At 45.3% G+C, this 25297-nt stretch overlaps 1 long non-coding RNA gene across 2 annotated transcripts in view; it reads right to left on the minus strand.

Annotated features, from left to right (window-relative positions):
- LOC126458201 (uncharacterized) overlaps positions 1-25297 on the minus strand; it is a 205803-nt gene that overhangs the window by 103133 nt on the left and 77373 nt on the right. Inside the window, exon 3 of one of the 2 annotated variants that reach the window (XR_007585592.1) lies at positions 18290-18653. The exons of the other annotated variant lie outside the window; for it this stretch is intronic. This is a non-coding gene — a long non-coding RNA (uncharacterized LOC126458201). Of the gene's footprint in view, positions 1-18289; positions 18654-25297 lie in introns of those variants that run through there. 2 annotated transcript variants of the gene reach the window in all.

Below are 25297 nucleotides of genomic sequence, written 5' to 3' on the forward strand. Positions count from 1 at the left end.
ATCTTGTTGTCCACTTCTCCCAATCCAAGGTTCTAGGATGATGGTGTTGACATAACGTTGCACCTCAAGATCTTCGTGATGTTCAGGAAACAACTAATTTTGCAGAATGTCCAGGTATGATATTCCTGTCACGGTTTCCTCCACAAAAAGGCGAGGTCCATAAACTTTGTGTTCACAAACGGAACAAAACTCTTTCAGTTTCGATGAGTCCCAAATTTTTGCGTTCCGATGGTTACTTTACACGATGAATGAACCGTGAATTCGTCTGAAAAGATGAATCGTCCGAAAAAAGTGTCCTCTGCCATATCCTGGAAAACTGAAATGCAACAATCCTGCCTTCTGTTATGATCGCCGGCACGGAAATGCTGCAGTAACTGCAACCTGTAACGCTTCATATGCAGGCGTCGTTTCAGAACACGCCACACCGTTGTTTGAGGAAGATGAAGTTCCTGCCCGTCTTGTGGACTTCCGAGGGCTCCGAGTGAACGCACCTCGGATCCGCTCGACATTTTCATCAGACGTGCGTAACCGACCACTGGTCTTCCCTTTGCATATCCAACTACATCTACATGGATACTCTGCAAATCACACTTAACTGCCTGGCAGAGGGTTCATCGAACCACCTTCACAATAATTCTCTATTATTCCGATCTCGAACAGCGCACGGAAAAAAACGAACACCTGTATCTTTCCGTGCGAGCTCTGATTTCCCCTATTTTATTATGATGATCGTCTCTTCCTAAGTAGGTCGGCGTCAACAAAATATTTTCGCATTCGGAGAAGAAAGTTGTGACTGAAATTTCCTGAGAAAATTCCGCCGCAATGAAAAACGCTTTTGTTTTAATGATGTCCGCCCCAAATCCTGTATCATGTCAGCGAGACTCTCACCCCTGTTTCGCGATAATACAAAACATATTGCTCGTCTTTCAACTTTCTCAATGTACTCTGTTAATCCTACCTGGTAAGGAACCCAGACCGCGCAGCAGTACTCCAAAAGAGGGAGGACAAGGGTACATCTACATCTACATTTATACTCCGCAAGCCACCCAACGGTGTGTGGCGGTGGGCAAATAACCCTGTGACGAAACGCGTCGCTCTTCTTTGGATCTTCTCTACCTCCGGTAGTGCGGTTAAGGCGTTGCAGTCTGGAACCGCAAGACCGCTACGGTCGCAGGTTCGAATCCTGCCTCGGGCATGGATGTTTGTGATGTCCTTAGGTTAGTTAGGTTTAACTAGTTCTAAGTTCTAGGGGACTAATGGCCTCAGCAGTTGAGTCCCATAGTGCTCAGAGCCATTTGAACCATTTTTTTCTCTACCTCCTCCGGCAACCCGACCTGGTACGGATCCACACTGATGAGCAATACTCAAGTATAGGTCGAACGAGTGTTTTGTAAGTCACCTCCTTTGTTGATGGACTACATTTTCTAAGGACTCCCCCAATGAATCTCAACCTGGTACCCGCCTTACCAACAATTAATTTTATATGATCATTCCACTTCAAATCGTTCCGCACGCATACTCCCAGATATTTTACAGAAGTAACTGCTACCAGTGTTTGTTCTGCTAGTATATAATCATACAATATAGGATCCTTCTTTCTACGTATTCGCAATACATTAGTGTATGTTAAGGGTCAGTTGCCACTCCCTGCACCAAGTGCCTATCCGCTGCAAATCTTCCTGCATTTCGCTACAATTTTGTAATGCTGCAACTTCTCTGTATACTACAGCATCATCCGCGAAAAGCCACATGGAACTTCCGACACTATCTACTAGGTCATTTATATATATTGAGAAAAGCAATAGTCCTATAACACTCCCCTGTGGCACGCCAGAGGTTACTTTAACGTCTGTAGACGTCTCTCCATTGATAACAACATGCTGTGTTCTGTTTGCTAAAAATTCTTCAATCCAGCCACACAGCTGGTCTGATATTCCGTAGGCTCTTACTTTGTTTATCAGGCGACAGTGCGGAACTGTATCGAACGCTTTCCGGAAGTCAAGGAAAATGGCATCTACCTGGGAGCCTGTATCTAATATTTTCTGGGTCTCATGAACAAATAAAGCGAGTTGGGTCTCACACGATCGCTGTTTCCGAAATCCATGTTGATTCCTACAGAGTAGATTCTGGGTTTCCGGAAACGACATGATACGCGAGCAAAAAACATGTTCTAAAATTCTACAACAGATCGACGTCAGAGATATAAGTCTATAGTTTTGAACATCTGCTCGACGACCCTTCTTGAAGACTGGGTAGTGTAGGCAGTATGTTTTATGGGTGCGAGCTGCTTCCAGTGATTGTTCTGCAATCGAGTAATCAAACAATAAACGATCTCTCTGCCTATTTATTATCCGCAATGCATTACACTTGTTTACCTTGAAGGTTAATTCTCAATTGCTGTACGAAGCATCGATCCTCTGTATGTCTTGCAGTTCGCTAGAATATTATAGTGTTGCGACTTCTCTGCATACGCCGACACCATCCGCGAAGATCCTCACAGAACTTCCGACGTTATCTAGGAGAACATTTCTATATATTGTAAAAACTAACGGTCCTACAACACCCTCTTGGGTATGCCCGAAGTTACTTTTACGTCTCAAGAAATCTCACTGTTACGAATGATACGCTGCGTTCTGTTTGCTACAAACCCTTCTGCCCAATTCCACGGCTGGTTTGATATGCCGTATGCTAGTAATTTGTCCATTAGGCGGCAGTATGAAACTGTATCGAGCGCCTTCCGGAAGTCAAGGAACACGGCATCTAACTGAATGTCGATATGTACTGCTTTCTGGGTGTCGTCGACGAACAAAGCACGATGGCAGGCGACCTTGTAGGTTGGGCAACCACAGCTAGAGTATTCATCTCGGTTATTATTACTGTCCCACTACCGGTTTCGTGGCGTTAAAGCCACATCTTCAGGTGACGTATGATTAAAACATTATAGCGAAAAAGTTTGGAATCTTTTTTCCCAACATTTGTTGTCTGTCAAATACAAAAAACCGCTAAAAGACGGTATGTTACGGATTAAAAACTGCCAAATTCCAGTATAGTGGATCGGTCCAAAACAAATCGTACCATAGTGACCGCTTCTCCAGTCTATATGGAACGGCGAACAGGGGACACGGCTGCGTGCTCTGTCATACTGACGACAACGTCACGAAACCGATAGTGGTACAATAATAAAGGACCAAAACACAGCTGAAATAATTATTGATAACCCAGATGAGAGAAAGATGGGTCTTGCACATTATCTTTGTTTCAGAACCCTTGTTGATTGCTGCAGTGGAGATTTTCGGTCTCCAGAAATATCATTGTAAGCGAACATAAAATTTGTTCCAAAATTCTACAAGAGACCTACGTCACACACATAGACCTACAATTTTGTGCGTCTGTTCGACGGCCTTTCTTGGAAACGGGAATGAACTCCGCTTTTTTTTTTTGCACTCATTAGGAATGCTTCGTTCCTCCGGCGGCCCACGGTACCCTGCTGCTACAAGTGGAGCAAATTCTTTGGTACGCTCTGCGTACAACCGAATTCTTATCCCGTCATGTCTGGTGACCTTTCCATTGTTGAGGACCCTGTATATTAATGCGAAATCCACTCCGAAATTGTGGTTCCTCAGCGTGCAGTGAAAAGGGACGACTGCAGTGGAAGACGTATCTATGGCTCCAACATACACTCCTGGAAATGGAAAAAAGAACACATTGACACCGGTGTGTCAGACCCACCATACTTGCTCCGGACACTGCGAGAGGGCTGTACAAGCAATGATCACACGCATGGCACAGCGGACACACCAGGAACCGCGGTGTTCGCCGTCGAATGGCGCTAGCTGCGCAGCATTTGTGCACCGCCGCCGTCAGTGTCAGCCAGTTTGCCGTGGCATACGGAGCTCCATCGCAGTCTTTAACACTGGTAGCATGCCGCGACAGCGTGGACGTGAACCGTATGTGCAGTTGACGGACTTTGAGCGAGGGCGTATAGTGGGCATGCGGGAGGCCGGGTGGACGTACCGCCGAATTGCTCAACACGTGGGGCGTGAGGTCTCCACAGTACATCGATGTTGTCGCCAGTGGTCGGTGAAAGGTGCACGTGCCCGTCGACCTGGGACCGGACCGCAGCGACGCACGGATGCACGCCAAGACCGTAGGATCCTACGCAGTGCCGTAGGGGACCGCACCGCCACTTCCCAGCAAATTAGGGACACTGTTGCTCCTGGGGTATCGGCGAGGACCATTCGCAACCGTCTCCATGAAGCTGGGCTACGGTCCTGCACACCGTTAGGCCGTCTTCCGCTCACGCCCCAACATCGTGCAGCCCGCCTCCAGTGGTGTCGCGACAGGCGTGAATGGAGGGACGAATGGAGACGTGTCGTCTTCAGCGATGAGAGTCGCTTCTGCCTTGGTGCCAATGATGGTCGTATGCGTGTTTGACGCCGTGCAGGTGAGCGCCACAATCGGGACTGCATACGACCGAGGCACACAGGGCCAACACCTGGCATCATGGTGTGGGGAGTGATCTCCTACACTGGCCGTACACCACTGGTGATCGTCGAGGGGACACTGAATAGTGCACGGTACATCCAAACCGTCATCGAACCCATCGTTCTACCATTCCTAGATCGGCAAGGGAACTTGCTGTTCCAACAGGAAAATGCACGTCCGCATGTATCCCGTGCCACCCAACGTGCTCTAGAAGGTGTAAGTCAACTACCCTGGCCAGCAAGATCTCCGGATCTGTCCCCCATTGAGCATGTTTGGGACTGGATGAAGCGTCGTCTCACGCGGTCTGCACGTCCAGCACGAACGCTGGTCCAACTGAGGCGCCAGGTGGAAATGGCATGGCAAGCCGTTCCACAGGACTACATCCAGCATCTCTACGATCGTCTCCATGGGAGAATAGCAGCCTGCATTGCTGCGAAAGGTGGATATACACTGTACTAGTGCCGACATTGTGCATGCTCTGTTGTCTGTGTCTATGTGCCTGTGGTTCTGTCAGTGTGATCATGTGATGTATCTGACCCCAGGAATGTGTCAATAAAGTTTCCCCTTCCTGGGACAATGAATTCACGGTGTTCTTATTTCAATTTCCAGGAGTGTAAATGGAGGTGGTTTGTGTATTTAACCCGACGAAATGTATGATGAGCGGATGAAAAAAGTCCTTTGCTGGGCAGACACTATTACAAAATGGAGAGCAAAACGGCTGCGTACAGCCGAAGACCGCAATGCAATGCAGATTCAGGTACTGACCTACATCCTGCACAGGCTGTCGAGTTGTTGTGATGAAAGGTTTTACTTCGCAGGTTGTCAAGTGCACCCCCTACGTTGCATTTTGAAATTTTGCCTCGTGCTCTACTTACTATTGCCCCTAGTGTCTAGTACGTGGAGGGCGTCGTACCTTCCACAAGACGGCATGCCTCCCGCGACGTAGCACAACAGGTGTGACGGACGCTCCCGCGAGCGACCCGGCCTATCCGCTTCGCGGGCCGCAGCCGCACGCAGCTCTTGCTCGACTGGCGACTGCCCTTTGCTTTATCTCCGGCGTGACGTCACGCGCACTTCACGACTGAATGGAGCTCACCGCTGTCGTACGCCACCACGTTGGTGTATTCCCGAGGCGGCATTTGGCTATTTACGGCGTCAATGCGGTGTATTTTGGGAGCGCTACTGCGTAGGTACGTCGAATGAACGATATCCAATCTGGAACGGCAAAATTATACTACCATAAGGAGCGATCAGAACGTTTCCGTTCGAGGGCGTTGCTGCAGCATATATGCAACGAAGGGCGACTCCGGTGCGGATATAACGACACCGACTTGTAGGCAAGGGGTAAGCGCGGTAGTTGTGTATTTCTGACGTGCGTGCGTTAAATGCGGAAATGTGAACTATGTCGACGTCAAGAACAAATGCATTGAAACAGGACCAACGTGCTGTTGTTCTTTTTTTGACTGCCGAAGGGCAAACCACCAGTAGACATCCATCGAAGAACGAAGAATCTACACACATCAAAAAAAGTTTTGCATCACCTCAGACGCACTCTTGCCTCCTGCAGCCAAATGAGCGATTTTGAAAGGGGTCAAATAGTGGCCTTCCGAGAGGCGGAATGGTCACTTCCGAGAACGCCACACAAAGAACGTGCTGCGTCAGTTGTGCAACGATGTTGGTATCAGTGGTCACGTGAACACACTCATACCTGCAGAAGAGCTTCTGTGAAGTTTGGAAGGTAGGAGACGAGGTACTCGCAGAATTGAAGCTGTGAGGACGGGTCGTGAGTCGTGCTTCGGTACCTCAGTTGGTAGAGCACTTGCCCGCGAAAGGCAAAGGTCCCGAGTTCGAGTCTTGGTCCGGCACACAGTTTTAACTTTAGCTATTTTACATATTTGCAGATAACTTGTGCTTTACCTTGGAGAAGGAATTGTGTAGTGTGTAAGTGTTAAGTGTGTTCTGTGAGTTTTTGGTTATTGCGCAAATATGCACTTTAAATGCGGCCACGCCAATTCGTACTTATAGGAGCCTGGTACATGATTTAATTAACGTCATTATCGAAAATTTAATTTGAATTCCGCGAAGAAAATAAAATATAAACATAGTACGCGATTCTATCACAGAAATATACATATTTCTTGCACCTTTATTCTTCATTCGGACAGCAAAGAAAAGCAGCAATAACCAAACATGGCGGATGCGGCAGCCTGTGTTTTTGGGAACTTTACGCGCGTCTAGTACGCAGGCGGTCGCTCTGGTTTTGTAATAAAGCAATTATTAATTTTTCTGATACGTCTACTTATCTCTAACATAACAAAACATAAGATTTATGATGTAAGAAAATATGATGATAAACATCCGAAAATGTTACTGATAGCTTTTTGGTGTATACCTAAGTCTTCTCGTACGTCAGCCTGAGAACTTAGGTCTGCTAAGTGGCAATAAAAATGTTTTAATTTTCACATCATTTGAAAGGTCGCCCTTCTTCTTTCATGATTTACTGGAAGAAAATTCTCCAAGCAAATAACTTTTTTTTTATTTGACAAACCCGTATAAACTTATACAGAGTCTCTCTGCAGTATTTCTTTGGGCTGTCTATAACTTTTTTTTTTGCCTTCCAAGCAACACAAATTCTGCCATTTTTACTAAAAATATTTCGTAAAACTTAACCTCAACATAACTTAATTAGCTCGAAGTACGCTACAGAGCTCACTTCAAAAACGGAGACTGTTGTCTGCTTGTGAGGAGCTCCTCTAGTTTTATTCGTAGAAATCGGAGAATGTTCTTTCTTCTGAGCAACTTCCCCCACCCTTTTACTCACTCAGAGAACATGCTCGAATGTAGTACGTTCTCCGACTCGCTTCTATTCTCCGAAATTTCGAGCATAAAGTACATTTTCCGTTTTATACATACGATCCAATACAGTGAACTAAAACACTTCAAACCTGACTACTGCTGTGATACTGCACACAAGTATCACTTCATTGCTATGGTTGGCAGTGCCAGGCCATAAAATAATGTCAATAGTGCGAAGTTGTTTACGCAGAAATACGCAGGATTGTATTGGATTCCTGTTTAATTGTGGAACAATATACTGTTCGTAGTTATACATAATAACGAAAGATGAATACCTACGTAAGATAATTACGCCAAAAGTGTGCCCTGTCTGTCTGCACTTGTATCCAGCGAGAAAATTATATGTTGTAATATCGACCAGCACTGGCTGCACGAACGCACGCTGTCAACTCTCGTAGATTAATACGGCTATTCTCGCTGTAATTTACTCTTTCTTTATTAAAAAGTTCCATATTATAACGTGCTTCAGAGAATCACGCAACGCGCTGCCGACTACAGTTCCTGCATTGCCGACTTTCAGCCTTTTTATTTTCGAATCACCCGGGAAAATGATTGCCTACAGGTGTTACTCAGTATGCATGGTGGCGGGACAGGTGTCAGTGGCTGCTCGCTTATTATGAATGGAAATTGCATCTCAGAGTTTTGCTGCTAGCGTTCCAGCTGACCAGAGGGAGCCGCGCGTAATTTGTGGCTCGGAGTTTTGTTTCAACACCGCTGCCAGGCTGTTCGCATTGGTCGGCTCCGAGGCTGGCAACGCGAAATTATTAAAGAGTTCACGACATGCTGCGGACTGTGGACAAGTAGTGGGAGTATTACTATACAGCTTGCGAGAATTGGCAAACGTAAGGGTAGTGACGTGTAAAAAAAGCCGTGCGGCGTTGATTAAACAAGCGTATCATCTGGTTGGTGGAGTTGTGTAAGGAGTGGAGCTGCATATTGCCCATATTGCCTTTTCCAGAGCTAAAAACTTGAAGTCCCAGGAGATTGGTTGGAGCGCCATCTGATCTCCCAGTTACGTAGATTCTTTAGTGGGAGAAGTGGATGGAGGAGGTGGCTGTCTTCAGAGATGCGACCTCTTTGGAAGTTTCCTAAAGGAAAGTTAAGAATCTGTCGCCCTTTTCCCGGTAAGCAAGCGATTCCAAAAATGTTATTACTATGGGCAGCCGGCCGCGGTGGCCAAGCGGTTCTAGGCGCTTCAGTCCGGAACCGCGCGACTGCTACGGTCCCAGGTTCGAATCCTGCCTCGGGCATGGATGTGTGTGATGTTCTTAAGTTAGTTAGGTTTAAGTAGTTCTAAGTTCTAGGGGACTGATGACTACAGATGTTAAGTCCTATAGTGCTCAGAGCCATTTGACCCATTTTACTATGGGCACGAGTTAAAAAAGATCAACATACATTTTACAGCGGTTGAGATCCGCGCTGAATTAAAAACTGAGATGTTAACAACTGGCAAGGCTTACTGACGTCTTAGAAGCAGAACAAAAAACTAAGGAGTTGGCTGCCTTGCGTTATGAACCACTCATAGTGTAAATCATGCAAAATTTAGGAATGGTTATTCCTTTAGACAAAAAGTTATCCTCTGTGGCTGACCAGTCTTTTCTCAAGGCTTGCCTGTGAACCCCGTTGTTTAAGTGTATGTGGATGTTTGTCACCAAGGTATCAAATTTGTTACAAGGTGTGACACTATAAATACAGATCTGGTTCCTAATTATAAACTAGCGAAGCCGGCAATACTTCGCAATTGCTAAATATGTATAGGAACTGCATATATGTCTTAATCTCCTCCTCCCCCTCTCATCGCCCATATCCTCGTCCTTCTCCCCCTACTTCTGACCATCACCTTCCCTCTGCACCCCGTACACCTCCCATACCGGACTCACTCTATCCATCTTTTCCTTCCTCATCTCTCTGTCCCTATCCTCTTTCCCCTTCATTATCTCCATTTCTTCCCCTCTTCCCTGTCCATCTACTCCTCCATCCTCTCTTCTATCTTAATTATTGTTGTTGTAAACGGAACCTTGGTTGGCAACAGAAGTCAAAATGAATGGACAAATTGGTTGGAATCATTAGTACATGAGGTATGAGGGGGTCCTTTCCAGTTGATGGATCTAGGAGGAAAGTAGGTTTAATGACAGTATTTCGCATGGCTTTAATTCACGAACAGATACGATTGTAAAGTCATCCATAAACACAACTTTCGTGTTTTCTGTTAAAAATGACTGCGAAAACACAAACAAAACTGCACATGTTCACAGCATAGCTTAGCATTTTCTTTCTCACAGCCGGTTAAACAGAAAATGTTTATTGTATAACACGGCTATCTCCAGCGGTTTAGGCTGTGCGGTGTCTGTCAGTAAATTCGTTGGTTAGTAAGGGATTAATCCAACTGAATCTTTTCTTGAATTTGCATGAACTGAAACAAAATAATTTCAGTAAGATCATGAAAATATTGAAATGAAATAAATCGGAATTCATTGTTCCGGAGTCATAATGGATCGCTCTTGAGAAATTCTTATTCGATTTGCCTCCAAATGCTCTTCGTGACACTCATTGACTGGGAGACCGTGTAGCTGGCCAACACTGGGTGTACACTGACCGATATTTCGAAGCCTCACATGTGGCATTTTTTTCCAAAGAAATAAACCACGAACTGATATCAACTGAATGTTCGCAACAAACCAAATTACCACGAATTGAAATCAATTCAGTCTTTGTAACATATCAAAAATATGATGACTACTGGTAACACACTGAAATATCGCTTTTAACTGTATACATTTCTTGCAAATTGTGGTTATTACAAAAACCTACGACAGCAGAAGCGTCGAACTGAACGTCACAAGCCGGCCGGAGTGGCCGAGCGGTTCTTGGCGCTACAGTCTGGAACCGCGCGATCGCTACTGTCGCAGGTTCGAATCCTGGCTCGGGCATGGATGTGTGTGATGTCCTTAGGTTAGTTAGGTTCAAGTAGTACTAAGTTCTAGAGGACTGATGACCTCAGCAGTTAAGTCCCATAGTGCTCAGAGACATTTGAACCATTTTTGAACGTCACAATTTTGTTTTTGTTACGAAAACATGTGACAGTAGAAGTGTCAAAGCGACTGTCACATTTTTTTCACTCGTCATCATTTGTGAGAGTGACTGGATTGTGAAAAGAAATTGGACTGTGTAACAATAGGGATTTTGTACGGGCGCTGATGACCGCGCAGTTGAGCGCTCCAGAAATCAATCGTCATCGTCATCATCATCATCATCATCATCATCATCATCATCATCACATTTCTTTCACTGAGATTTTCATACAAAAATACCATCCAAATTTCCGACTTTTTCGGTGGATTTTCCAAAGCTATTCTTTCGTACAAACCTTGTTCTGGAAATTACGAAAGAAAAAAGAAGAATCAGCCAAACCGGTAGAGCCGCTCTCAAGTGACGGTCTTTCATAAATGCCGCAATCGATTTTTATTTATATAGATGTGATGTACCTGTTTTATTCTGTAAATCGTTGGATACCATGTGTTAATTAGAAATGTGATATGAGCTGTAACCTGAGAAGTTATTTAGGATTATGGTGAATTTATTCTGGGTTAACTCCATTAGGGACAGTTAGGAAAAGCAATATCGTTGGCCGAGAGTAAAGCCTGTGTAGGAGCCCTCTCTCTGGACGCGAGTGTGACGTCAGAGCAAAGCACGCAGGGAACTTACTTGATTGTGAGAACGAGAGAGTGGCGTGCAGTGCACTGTCGGGCCTATATGAGGCGCAGTTGTTACTAGCGAGGCACCAAAGGCTTGACGAGTGTGGGCAGATGCAACAGGCTCCAATAACATCAAGATCCTGCCCCATAATTGGTCACTGCAAATCAAGATACGCCCGCAATATTACAAGGAGCAATGGGAGCACTGTCAACGACAACGAATACGACGGCTTAACAAATCCTCACTCAATGTCAGTCAGTTAGGGTACCATTCCTTTCCAGTTACTGAATACCGGAGTGTCGTTGTTTAAATAGCTAAAAGAAAAGAAATGAAATACTATCAATGCCAGTTTTGTTTGTTTGTCCAAGAGATAACTGAAAGTAATTAATAATGAAGACTCAATCAGTTAACAGTGTTGTTCAATAATATTCAGAGGCAATGTCATTCTTGCTAACTGAGAGAATACAAAGCGAAGAAAAATAACTTAAAAATTAAAGTATTTCTGCCTATTTCAAATTACAGAAAAGAATAAATTCAGTTCACGTATTTCATATCTTTGTCTGTTGTAATACGAGGTGCATTCAAGTTCTAAGGCCTCCGATTTTTTTTCTAATTAACTACTCACCCGAAATCGATGAAACTGGCGTTACTTCTCGACGTAATCGCCCTGCAGACGTACACATTTTTCACAACGTTGACGCCATGATTCCATGGCAGCGGCGAAGGCTTCTTTACGAGTCTGTTTTGACCACTGGAAAATCGCTGAGGCAATAGCAGCACGGCTGGCGAATGTGCGGCCACAGAGAGTGTCGTTCATTGTTGGAAAAAGCCAAAAGTCACTAGGAGCCAGGTCAGGTGAGTACGGAACATGAGGAATCACTTCAAAGTTGTTATCACGAAGAAACTGTTGCGTAACGTTAGCTCGATGTGCGGGTGCGTTGTCATGGTGAAACAGCACACGCGCAGCCCTTCCCGGACGTTTTTGTTGCAGTGCAGGAAGGAATTTGTTCTTCAAAACATTTTCGTAGGATGCACCTGTTACCGTAGTGCCCTTTGGAACGCATGGGTAAGGACTATGCCCTCGCTGTCCCAGAACATGGACACCATTTTTTCAGCACTGGCGGTTACCCGAAATTTTTTTGGTGGCAGTGAATCTGTGTGCTTCCATTAAGCTGACTGGCGCTTTGTTTCTGGATTGAAAAATGGCATCCACGTCTCATCCATTGTCACAACCAACGAAAAGAAAGTCCCACTCATGCTGTCGTTGCGCGTCAAAATTGCTTGGCAACATGCCACACGGGCAGCCATGTGGTCGTCCGTCAGCATTCGTGGCACCCACCTGGATGACACTTTTCGGATTTTCAGGTCGTCATGCAGGATTGTGTGCACAGAACCCACAGAAATGCCAACTCTGGAGGCGATCTGTTCAACAGTGCGATGGCACTGTTTTAAGTATTGAACCAGATCCAATTAAGTAGAAAACGCAGAAGGATAGGTTGTTAATTAGAACAAATTATTGTACATTTCCCTCTACTAACCCGTCAAAAATTTTGCCTTGTCCAAAAGTTAAATTCATTAACCATACGCGATCACGGTCATATTATCGCATTAACCGATTGGTAAGGGAGGGGGGTGGGGGGAGGAGGACGTTAGAAAGGAAAGCCTCCTCTACTTACGAACCAACTGTAACATATCAAAGGACATTATACTGGTGCCAGTTTAGCAACAGAATTATGATTTTTTGTAGGAACAAAAAACCAGTTTTCTCGTTCCGATATCGCCGAAAAACGGTATACAGAAGCAAGACTCGGTGCAGTGGAAAGGATGTGTAGAAGATGCGGTGCATATGTTTCTACTAGAATTACCGGGATACAGAAGCAAGACTCGGTGCAGTGGAAAGGATGTGTAGAAGTTGCGCTGCATATGTTTCTATTGGAATTACCGCGGTTTAATAACGGCTTGAGGAAATTGTTGTGGGTTGGCAGGAGAGCCAACACCGGTATAAGAGGAAGCCGAAAGGTACGCGTTTTAGCTCACGCAGGCTGGTGTGAGGTCTGGAACAGGACAAGGAAATTAGACTGTAGAAAAAACTGACGTAGCTGGTGGAATACTTAACTTTAATCCATAAATGGTGAACGTCGCTCTTGACGGTACATGTTTTACAGTATCAATAGCAACTGGTAATGGCGCCTCGCTAGGTCGTAGCAAATGACATAGCTGAAGGCTATGCTAACTATCGTCTCGGCAAATGAGAGCGTAATTTGTCAGTGAACCATCGCTAGCAAAGTCGGTTGTACAACTGGGGCGAGTGCTAGGAAGTCTCTCTAGACCTGCCGAGTGGCGGCGCTCGGTCTGCAATCACTGATAGTGGCGACACGCGGGTCCGACGTATACTAACGGACCGCGGCCGATTTAAAGGCTACTACCTAGCAAGTGTGGTGTCTGGCGGTGACACCACAGAAATGCTATCGGTTTGCAGCAGGAAGCCAGCAGGCGAGTGAGCTGAAACTGTTCTCACCTGTTTGTGAGTCCGCCGTGTCGCAAGGCGGCAGTGGGAGGGGCCCGGCGCAGCCCACGTGCCGCGCACGTTGCGCAACCACGTGGCGACCTCGTCTGATTTATGGGCCGTCGCTCCTCATCGCAGAGGACACGCCTTCCACACACCGACCGGTCACAGGAAAAAAAAAAACAGAACCCAAAGCGGCCGCCCGCCCCAGGAGTCTCGCGTGGTTCTCTGCCTTACATCTACGCCTCTTGTAGTTATTACGTTTTAATTACCACCCCGAAATAATCAAGCTGCAACCGTTAAAGTACGTAAAAGGCCTTCTCTACATATTTTTTCTCGAATGCAACGCATTTTTTCCCAAATTAACGCGAGTTGGCGGAAGCATTGGTTGTAGAAGTCTGCATTTTGGATGTTCGGTAAACGTTGCACCTCCAACATCACCCCGTCCCCATTCTGGAAATTCTAGCCAAGCAGCGGTTTCTTCAGCCAAGGGAAGAGGAGGAACTCGATGGTTGCCACGTCAGAATAACACGGATGGCGTGGCAAAATTTTTTGACAGACCAAAGAGGCACCGTTTCTAAATGTATCCTGCTCATGTCCTGGGGCGTTACCGAGTGAGGTGGCGCAGTGGTTAGCACACTGGACCCGCATTCGGGAGGACGACGGTTCAAACCCGCGTCCGGCCATCCTGATTTAGGTTTTCCGTTATTTCCCTAAATCGTTTCAGACAAATGCCGGGATGGTTCTATCGAAAGTCACGGCCGATTTCCATCCCCATCCCCATACGATGGGACCGATGACGTCGCTGTTGAGTCACCTACCCAATTCAACCAACCAACCAACCAACCGGGGGCGTTCTCATGAAGTAAACGGGACCGCGACGCTTCGATTCGGTACCCTTCTGCATCATTTAGGGCATTTCGCCACTACGCTACTGCGGTATATTGCCCCTTAGAGGCATAATGTCTTAGCACCAAACCATGGCAGTTCCGAAAAATATTCGGCATCGCCTTGCCTGAGGAAGGTTATGCCCTCGTATTTTTGGCGGTGGTGAAACCACACGTCTGTACCGCTTGTTTTGCTCCTTTGTGTCAGGTAGTGATACACTTAGCATTCGTCAATGTCAATTGGGAGTCCACAGAAGCCACCTGAACTGCCCTCAAACACTTCTACGTTTCCGCAGCTGCCTCCGTTCAGCCGGCTTTCTCGAGATGAATCCAGCGGGCGGCGACCTTTGACAAACTCAAAATGTCATGCAAAATGTTGAAAACTGAACGATGACTGATTGGCGCTGTTTCCACCATCGCCGGTCTTGGAGCACCGCGGTCTTCCCTGCTCTTGCGATATCCAGTTCTCTACAGAGAGCTGCTCTGTCCCTTAGGTCTTGTTTGATCACACTGGAAGCTTCTAGGGACCTGACAAAAGCTTCACTGAGCGCCGTGGCCGCACACTTCCATCGCTTCCGCGAAGCTGTTGCTCTTCAAAGAAAGAGAACGAATTATTGCACGATATTCCACTTCGTCGGCTGGTTGCGTTATTTTTATTGTGGCGCCTCCAGCGGCGTGCTACGGTACTGTGATGCGAGTATTTTAATTATGTGCCAGGCTGCAGGCATGCACGTGAAAGAAAACAACTGTGCGCCTTCATTTTTTCGATGCGTCTGTGAACAAGGTGCGGCGCTTAAATCCGGACAAATGAAACTTTTTTTTAAAGAAAATTTACTGAAACAAAACACAAATGAAAATCATTTTACATGTAAGTAGTCGTATATTTCTAGAAGAGTAACATAGCAGCCACCCCCTCCCTTCCCCTCCCAGCCGCAATGACCACCTCCAATCTTTTCCTGAAGCGGTCGCACGCACTCTTTAAAACAGCGCTGTCCATATTCGCGAATTCTGCTTTGACAGCGGTGCGTAGAGATGCGACATTAGGGTGCTCTGAACACAGTAGTCGAGGAGTTTCAAATCCGGGTTATTCGGGGGCCAGGACTCCTTTGGCCAGAACATGTCATCGTTATCCGTGGGCCAGGTTTGGCCTAAATGGCTCGTATGAGGTCTCCGACGCATTGCTCGCTCGCTGACATTCAATACTGACGCCAGTCTCCTCAGAGATTGCCCCGGGTCCTCCGAAATCAGCGCGTGAGCGTTTTCGATGACTGCTGTGGTACGTGACACGAATTGCCTCGAATGAGGTTTCCTCGTCGGCTTCCCCAGACTTCTCCGAAGCATTACACTTGGTCACAATATCGTAAACAGTTGATTTCGGGTACCGAAGAATCGAACTATTTCAGTGGGCGAACGCCCATCGCGAAGACGTCCGATAATCGCGGCTCTTGTACTCCGCGCTTGTCTCTAACATCTCGGCCATTTTGAGGTTCCGGCTATTTACTACTGTATAGCTACACTATTGATGACAAACATCTGGAGACAGCGTCTGCTGTAAAATATCTTGGCCTACCTATCCAGAGCGACCTTAAGTGGAATGACCACATTAATTAGATAGTGGGAAAATCAGATACCAGACTCCGATTCATCGGAAGAATCTTAAGGAAATGTAGCTCATCCACGAAAGAAGTGGCTTCTAAGGCGTTTGTTTGCCAGATTCTTGAGTACTATTCGTCTATCTGGGATCCCTATCAAGTAGGATTGATACAGGAGATAAGAGAAGATCCAACGAAGAGCGGCGCGTTTCGTCACATCGTTTAGCTGGCGAGAGAGCGTTACGGGGATGCTAAACAAACTCCACTGACAGACATTGAGAGAGAGGTGTTGTGCATCACGGAGAAGTTTACTATTGAAATTTCGGGACAGCACTTTTCAGGAGGACTCGGACAACATATTACTTCCCCCGATATACATCTCGCGTATTGACCGCGAGGAGAAAATTCGAGAAATTAGAGCCAATATAGAGGCTTACCGACAATCAATCTTCCCACGCACTCTTCGCGAGTGGAACAGGGTTGGAGGGATCAGATAGTGGCACCGAAAATACCTTCCGCTACACACCATTAGGTGGCTTGCGGATATGATGTAGATACAGATATTACTAGATGCCTGTGGCTTTCAAGAACGCCATCGCGACCTCCGGGCGGAAATAGGATATTGCAGGAAATTCAAATTGAAATTTGTCGGGATTTGAGCGCTACACCCTATATTCATCTTGTGTTGCTCGATTATTACCTTCGTATGTTTCGTAGAGTTTCGCTGAAAAGTGCTGGTTGGTCACTAATGACTTCTTTTTCCTTCCGTTCCCGTATTTTATGCAAGTACGGGAACAGAGTTTAGCTCCACGATGACTGTAATGCATTCTAATACAGAAACCACCTGACCGACGATGTGACACAGTGGTTAGCACACAGGACTCACATTCGGGAGGAAGACGGCTCAAACCCGCATGTGGCTATCCAGATTTAGAAATTCCGTGATTGCAAATGCCGGGATGGTTCCTTTGAGGGGGCATGGTCGTTTTCCTTCCCCATCCTTGATACTATCCGAGCTTAAATGACCTTGATGTCGACGGCACGTTAATCCCAATCTTCCTTCCTTCCTTCTGCAAACCACCTACTCGAGCTGAGTTAAGAAACCAAAACTTCTTTGGTATCACAGAAATGACAGTGACTGTGGTAAATCAAAACAATGTATGCAGAATTTTCGTACAGAGTCACTGAATAACTTTTTTCAAATTATGCCTTTCGATACTTCAGACCCTGTGAATCCATCTACAGGTGCACTGCCTCTTAGAGTCTCGATATGCGTCTTCTTACATGATTTCTTGGATTTTGTGTTACCAAAAACCACGTCATATAGAGTGCATACTTCGAATATTAAACTGCTCTCCAAAACTTAACGACGAGGTGTGTGTGTATTACATCGAGGACCTAGAAACGACGGAGAGGCTTCGTCCAGCTGTAACCCAACAACAGGCCACAGCAGTCCACCCACCCCTCCGCAATCGCCGACACGGTGTAACTCAGGCGGAATAAGTGGAATCAGCCCCCATTCGCCGAGGTAGATGGAAAACCGCTTTAAAAACCATCCACAGGCTGGCCAGCACACCGGACCTCGACCCTAATCCACCGGGCGGATTCGTGCCGGGGACCGGCACGCATTCCCGCTCGCGTTAGACCGCGCGGCTATCCGGGCGTGGTTAACGACGAGCTAGATGAAGTAACATAACATTTTAACAACACGGTAGAAATGAATGGAAGGGAGGAAGCAAGTGGCCAGAGGTCTCCCAGTTGTGCACAGAAGGTTGGACATCACACGGAGCGAGGTCAGCGTGACTGTAGCGCCAGTGGGGCTGTAGGAAACGCGCCTCCCGCCTTTTGTAATGTCCAAGTCGCCACCATAATGGTGACTTCGGTGTAATTATTGTATTTTAATAAGAGTGTTATTTCTGATTGTCTCATTGCGAATTTCTTTCATTACCTTCAGTATTACACTGTAGCAGTTCTTTCTATGTATGGTCCACGTTTCATTGAGCTACGTTACTTGACAACGACACTTCATGTGAAAATTACTTTCATCCTTAAGTTTTGAAAACCATTCTACGGTAAAAGATTATTGTTGTGGATGGAATCATTTCTTACCACTGTAGTAGTTGTGACTGGATGAAAGTACAATAACGTGGCCGTAACTGTGGGTTCTTTGATTGCCTGGTGAGGAGGCACACAGGAACTATTAACTCATGAAATATTAGTTCTCTTTATTAGAAAAATGAGTGAACGATTTACTTAACTTTGACACATTTCTTTGCCACTAAACAATTGACAACTGTCATTGACTAGCAAAGCAACACTTGATGAATTAATTAACAAACTGTTCTCTTGAGGTACAATGTTTAACATTTATTAAAGTAAAAGTTGATCAGAAACTTTAACAACTTGTTGGTTCTACACTAGGATGTTGACTCCTCCAGATAACGTCACGACCTGGGCTGGGCTCTTGCATGTTCGTCATTATGTTGACCTCATCGCGACGGTGCTGCTGTACTGACAGGAAGGCGTGGTCTTCTGGAGTACCTCCCACTGGTTGTTGCAGACTGCAGGAAGCCCTCCATAATATCTGTGGTATCGATTCGCGCTGGCGACACTGGTGTGGCACTGCTATCTCTGGACGATAACACAGCAATTACGTAAGACAGCTCCAGAAACATAGAAAACGGTATAATACACCGTAGTATGACCGGCACTCTTCAGGTGGAAACCTGTAAGAGGATACTAAGCTGTTACTTATTTGGTGTCTCCCTGCCAATTTCAGAGACTGGATGCATATTAATATGTAATTAACAGTCTTGCTCTTTATCTGACATACTTATGAACAGATTAATGATAAAGATTGGATCACGCAAGGACAGTAGCTACATTGTGGGCAATAAGCATATTACAGAAACGGCAGCATTCCACCATATCCACAAAATTCAATATTCGCATACCACTGTATACCAATAGGAAATTAAGACAACAGTTAACACACAAAAACACATACAGACGAAAACTGAAACAACAGTGAATGCAAATTGTTCTGCTTATCACACAAAGGAAAATGAAAGAAAGTTTTCGAAACGCATTCAAGAATGTATTGTCACATTTTAAGTGAACCACTTCAAGAAATCATAGTAATAGACATATACGACACAAAAACAAATACATCCTCCACACTACAGCTAACAAGAAACAGCTCTATTTAGAAGAAAAGCTGAAGATATACATATATCTACATGAATTTAGGTAGCACTAAATTCAATGTATAAGTAAAGTGAAATCTACAGTTGTGAGTTGTTACTACTTTACAGACCCATTTTACTAACATATATGCATACTATGAAGTTAATTCGTGCCTAAATAGTTAATATGAAACACATTAGTAGCCTCTGTGAGTTTATTACTCTAAATGTGGCGAGCAGTTTTATCGTACCAGACTTGTAAACTATCTGCAATCTTTAGTTTGTTGACATGAAATGTTTATATCGAATAGGAAACTGAAACGAATGCGATTTAGAAATACAGTACACTCTCTTTACTGTGTTTCTGGAACTATTTTATGATGGTAGACTGATAAGAAATGGCTCTATCCATAATAGTATAACCTTCTTTATAGTAATATTTGTATACGTCGTTTTTATGAACATGAGATACGTAAAATACGCAGGTAGTTGTGAAAGTAAGTTACACATGTCTCACGCTAAGATCATTGCGCAACTTGAGTACCTCACTGTCAGAAGAGGGTAAATGTTCCGGATTTAGTGCAGACACAGTTCTGGTTCTGTAAGTATGATAGGTGCACCGCAGTGTGAGAGCGAAGTGGCGAAGCAATTGGAAACGTTCTCCAATGTTGAAGTGGGCGAGACAGTATGAGTCTTGTGAGGGAAAAAAAAAAAAAAATTTGTAAATTGCACACAGATTCACTGTGAAGTTCAGCGATATACGGACCAAATGCAACATTCCATCCAGCCGTAGTGACATGGTGCCAACAATATTCGGTGACGCTGTTCGGGCAACCCACATCTTGCACGACGCGATTTCCACCTTTTCGGCAAACTGAAAGAACATCTGGGAGGGAAGGAGATTTTGCAGCGATGAGAACGTTCATACGGCGGTTCTCGTCTGGCTCTGTGGCCAATATACAAAACTGTCTGACGTTTCGGCCACTATTGCAAAAGGAAAGTGTCAGCTCAGCACAAATACCTGAAGAAGGCCTCTTGCAATAGTGGCCGAAACGTCGGTCAATTTTATATACTGGTCAACAGGCCAGAAGATATTTATTGACAGTGACAACGGCCACGGAAGCCTATGCTTACATATCAGCAGGAGGTTCCCACGGTTATTTACAAAGACACGGTGACTATGTTGAAATATAGTGTTATGTATCTGTCTCTCTTTCAAGTGTAGTGGAGAGGTCAATGAAATGACTTTGCCTGCCGTAACAACGTATAACTTACATGTCGACGTTCCCTCGCAACATGCTGACGCTGTTAAGAGCAGAAGCACCTGAAGATGGTTCCACAGCGTCCGAAATGCGTTCCAGTGCCGTAATTAAATTTCTATCTTTTGCATCTGCAGGCGGAATTCATTCATCATTAATTTCTACAATGAAATAACGGATTGGGTACTTGGAGTCTTGTTCAATACGTGTAACTCACTAACGAATGGTCCGCCTCCGGCAGCTGAGTGGTCAGCGCGACAGAATGTCAATCCTAAGGACCTGGGTTCGATTCCCGGCTGGGTCGGAGATTTTCTCCGCTCAGGGACAGGGTGCTGTGTTGGCCTAATCATCATCATTTCATCCCCATCGACGCGCAAGTCGCCGAAGTGGCGTCAAATCGAAAGACTTGCACCCGGCGAACTGTTTACCCGACGGGAGGCCCTAGTCACACGACATTTTACTAACAAATGCATATGATCTGCAGCTGTGGGAGGATGGATAGAGAGAGAGAGAGAGAGAGAGAGAGAGAGAGAGAGAGAGAGAGAGAGAGACGTTTGGCACTGCTGGATGGGAGATCTGAGGGGTTCAAAAAATGGCTCTAAGCACTATGGGACTTAACATCTGAGGTCATCAGTTCCCTAGACTTAGAACTACTTTAACCTAACTAACTTAAGGACATCACACACATCCATGCCCGAAGCAGGATTCGAACCTGCGACCGCAGCAGCAGCGCGGTTCCAGACTGAAGCCCCTAGAACTGCTCGGCCACAACGGTCGGCTGTGAGGGGTTGTTCAAGGGCTTGTGTTGTATCCGTGGTGTATTTATTGAGTGTAGATGACAGTAATGAGTGTGTGTACCGTGTCGTTTCATGTCTGTGCTGTAAGATGATCAAGAAGGTGGAAAAACTCCTCTCGAATAGCGCCAAGGGGATCGCAGAGTTACAGTCCCTATCCGACATATACATCACAAACAACAGCATCAGATGTCCTCATTACATGTGACACTATGAACAGGTCTGGAATGTAATGCAGGACATTGCCGCAAAGTCTGGCGACGAGGAACTTTACGGCACCAGATTCTCCCCCCTCCCCCCTCCCCTCAGGCAGTCAAATAATGGTAGAAACATTTTCTTCCACCAGCAAGATTCGAGCCTGCTGCCTCCAAGCGCCACCACACAGGGGTGCTCAGGATGGCGGTTATCGCTGAAACAACTGGTTTTCGGTTATCTCAGACTTTTTCCGAGTGTTAAAACCGCTCAAAGTGACAGGTTTCTGACATATCCGATTTTCCGTTTCTGCTACTATTACTTCCTGAAATAGATCGAACAAAGATTGAGAAAAATTGGCTGTCTCTGTTTCAAGATACACAGAATCTAAATATAAAATTAAACAGGCAAATGAAAGAAAACTCAGTCTGTCCACTATTCACTGCTTTTCCGGGGAAATGGTAAGTGGAGGAAAACTGTGGTATCACATACCTACACCACTCCACAGACGTTACAGTTGGCAACGAAACTGCGAGTTTCCGGCAGACATCGATAGCAGTCGTCCGGCATCCAGCGGACCCAATGGAGCACGCCTGCTGACCCGCGCCTCCGGCAGCTCCGTACCATAAGCGCCCTCTGCCGCCGCGATACAGGACGGCTGGCGGCAGCCACACAGCCCACATGCATTCGGAGCCTCTTCCCTGTGCGGCGTTACGCAGACGTCGCCTAGTCGCGGCTCGTACAGAGTCGTCCATGCTTTAGCACAGAGAACCAGACTCTGTTCCTTGCTGCATTATTTGGTAACGAGCCGCACATTTGGACAGGATTGGTGATTGGTGTAAAGTATAGCAGCTAACTCTAAATACAGATAAATATAAATTAATGCAGATTAATAGGAAAAAGAATCCCTTAATGTTTGAATATTCCATTAGTAGTGTAGCGCTTGACGCAGTCACGTCGATTAAATATTTGGGCGTAACATTGCAGAGCGATATGAAGTGGAACAAGCATGAATAATAGCAGTTGTGGGGAAGGCGGATAGTCGTCGTCGGTTCATTGGTAGAATTTTGGGAAGATGTAGTTCATCTGTAAAGGAGACCGCTAATTAAACACTAATACGACCTATTATTGAGTATTGATCGAGCGTTTGGGATCCCTATCAGGTCGGATTGACGGAGGACATAGAAGCAATTCCGAGGCGGGCTGCTAGATTTGTTACTGGTAGGTTCGATCATCACGCGAGTGTTACGGAAATGCTTCAGGGACTCGGGTGGGATTCTCTAGAGGAAAGGAGGCATTCTTTTCGTTAATCGCTACTGAGGAAATTTAGAGAAACAGCATTTGAGGCTGACTGCAGTACAATTTTACTGCCGCCAACTTATATTTCGCGAAAAGACCACAAAGATAAAAGAGATTAGGGCTCGTACAGAGGCATATAGACAGTCATTTTTCCCTCGTTCTGTTTGGCCGTGGAACAGGGAGAGAAGATGCTAGTTGTGGTACGAGGTACCCTCCGCCACGCACCGTATGGTGGATTGCGGAGTATGTATGTAGATGTAGAAATACAAATTAGGTAAATCTGTTTCATTATGTCAACTTGTTCGCTAATCATTTCAGCTCCTGTTCAGATTTCCTGGAACGACAGTTGTCGCACCACTCTGTACCCACCTCTCCTTACTTTTGCCTACACAACAAATGGTACAAAAAAAAAAATTACCGTATTCTCCGACTGATTCTAATTTTTTGAAACTCTGTTGAAAAGTCAACTTGTAATCGGGGATCATACCGCTATTTGGGCATTACATATAGTCAGTGCAAAGGGTGAAAAATGGAGTTAAAAAACTCTGTTTCTCGTGTTAATTTGTCCGTTTTCAAGGGTTTGGAGCAGATGAAGGCATATTGTGTGGACAGAGGCAGCAGATCAGCAACTTTCTACTTTATCGAATACTGTGAATGAATTGTTGTTAAGTTTTTAATTTACTACTGTTGCTACCGTTTCCTTCCTCACTTTTATTTAATACAAATGGCAGACAAATCTTTAATCTTTCAAGCAAATGAAGCACAGAACTTCACTGTTACGTCATTTGTAAAAATATATACAGAGTAGGGTTGGTGCCATTCTGCAGTACAACAGCTGTCTGGCGACGACACCGAGAAACTACCGTATAGACCAGGTGGAGCGAGTCTTGCGCACTGACGTACATACGTACATTAGACACTATTGTCTCAGCAATGCTGTAAGACTTTTTGTGCCTACGTGTCTGTTGCTCGTTTCTATCGACATTGTTATCAAAAGCCGGACGGTCGCAGGTTCGAATCCTGGATGTGTGTGATGTCCTTATGTTAGTTTAGGTTTAAGTAGTTCTAAGTTCTAGGGGACTCATGACCTCAGATGTTAAGTCCCATAGTGCTCAGAGACATTTGAACCATTTGTTATCAAAATAGCGCACATCGCTTTTCCCACTTCCTATAAAAACGCAGTATTTCAATACACTGCAAACTTTACGTGTAAAATGTGCCCCTTTTTTTTTAAAGAAAACGTTAATTTAAAAAGAAAAAATTTTAGCGTTGCTCTTATGGCTAATTGATACTTCGGTTTTTTACTCGGTTAATAGTAAGAAGTAAAAAACACTTGATTTAACCGGGACCAAACAAATACCGAAAAAAACCGTTATTCAGAACTAAAATACCAGCATCGGTTTTAACCGGTCGTTTTTCCCATCCCTAAGGCGTGCGCTAAGCGACGTCGTCGCTTTAGGCGACAAGGCGCTCTGAGGAAGGCTTGGAATGCTCGGCCATCTGCAGAGCCAGCGGCGGCTCTTCCCCGTATGGGGCCTACGTGGGCCACTTATCGCTTGCCGCCACTTAATGGCGCGCGACACGCGATGCGGCAGCGCGGTACCACGCGGAAGACGCTGCACGGAGCTCCTGCGCATCCGTTAGACGCACTGGTCGCCAAGCAGAGAAGAGCTTGGTTCAAATCTTCATTCAGGTATTCCATTTTCGTTTCTCGAAATCAGTTTGTTTGAATGTCAGAATGGTTCCTTGGTTGCTTAGTTGTTTGCAAGTTCTGCAGATCTAACAGAAAATATGGAATGAATCAGTTTTACGATTATAATACTGTACTTTGCCAGTGAAAAATATGACACCTTCCGACCATTTACATGATCCAAAATATCTTCTGCTGGCTGTCATCCATAGCTTTGATAAAGTTTAGAAATGATATCATGTAACATAGTAAGGATTCAGTCAAACATCATGAATACACAAAATGTAGGACAAAAACTGTGTTTCGAACAGATATACAGGTAACATATAGGTAATACTTACAGCTTTGGTTAACAGCAAGAGCTACACTGTAATACAGTGACGTCTAAAAAGGAGCACAATGACAAGAAAGTTGACTGGAAACTGGATAATGAAATAAGAATCAGCCGCCAAGAGCTTGAAAACGCTGAACAGTATATACTTCCTATGTAGGGAGTAAAGATCTTTACATGGCAAAGAATACAGCAAATAATAACACGTTCTATCAGCATGCGTAGTTTGAGACATTTCAAGTGTGTGCAGAATGGCGTACGTGTCGTACCACACAGGACCGACTCGTAAGCGGAAACGAACTAAGACCGTTCCAGCAGCACTGAATACTACAGCCACACCGCGAATATAATTGCCAAAGTTCACAGACATATTGACACTCCCAAGATAAATGATGCTCAACCTTGCACGAATACACGCATGCAGAGCCACTTTTAACGGTCTTTGCTGTCAACTAGCCTAAATGCCAGGGAATATAAACAACTTGCATGTATAAGAAGTACAGCTATTGAAAGGCACTTCGGAGA

The sequence above is a fragment of the Schistocerca serialis genome, chromosome 2 (genome assembly GCF_023864345.2).
Source record: "Schistocerca serialis cubense isolate TAMUIC-IGC-003099 chromosome 2, iqSchSeri2.2, whole genome shotgun sequence".
NCBI lineage: Eukaryota > Metazoa > Arthropoda > Insecta > Orthoptera > Acrididae > Schistocerca > Schistocerca serialis.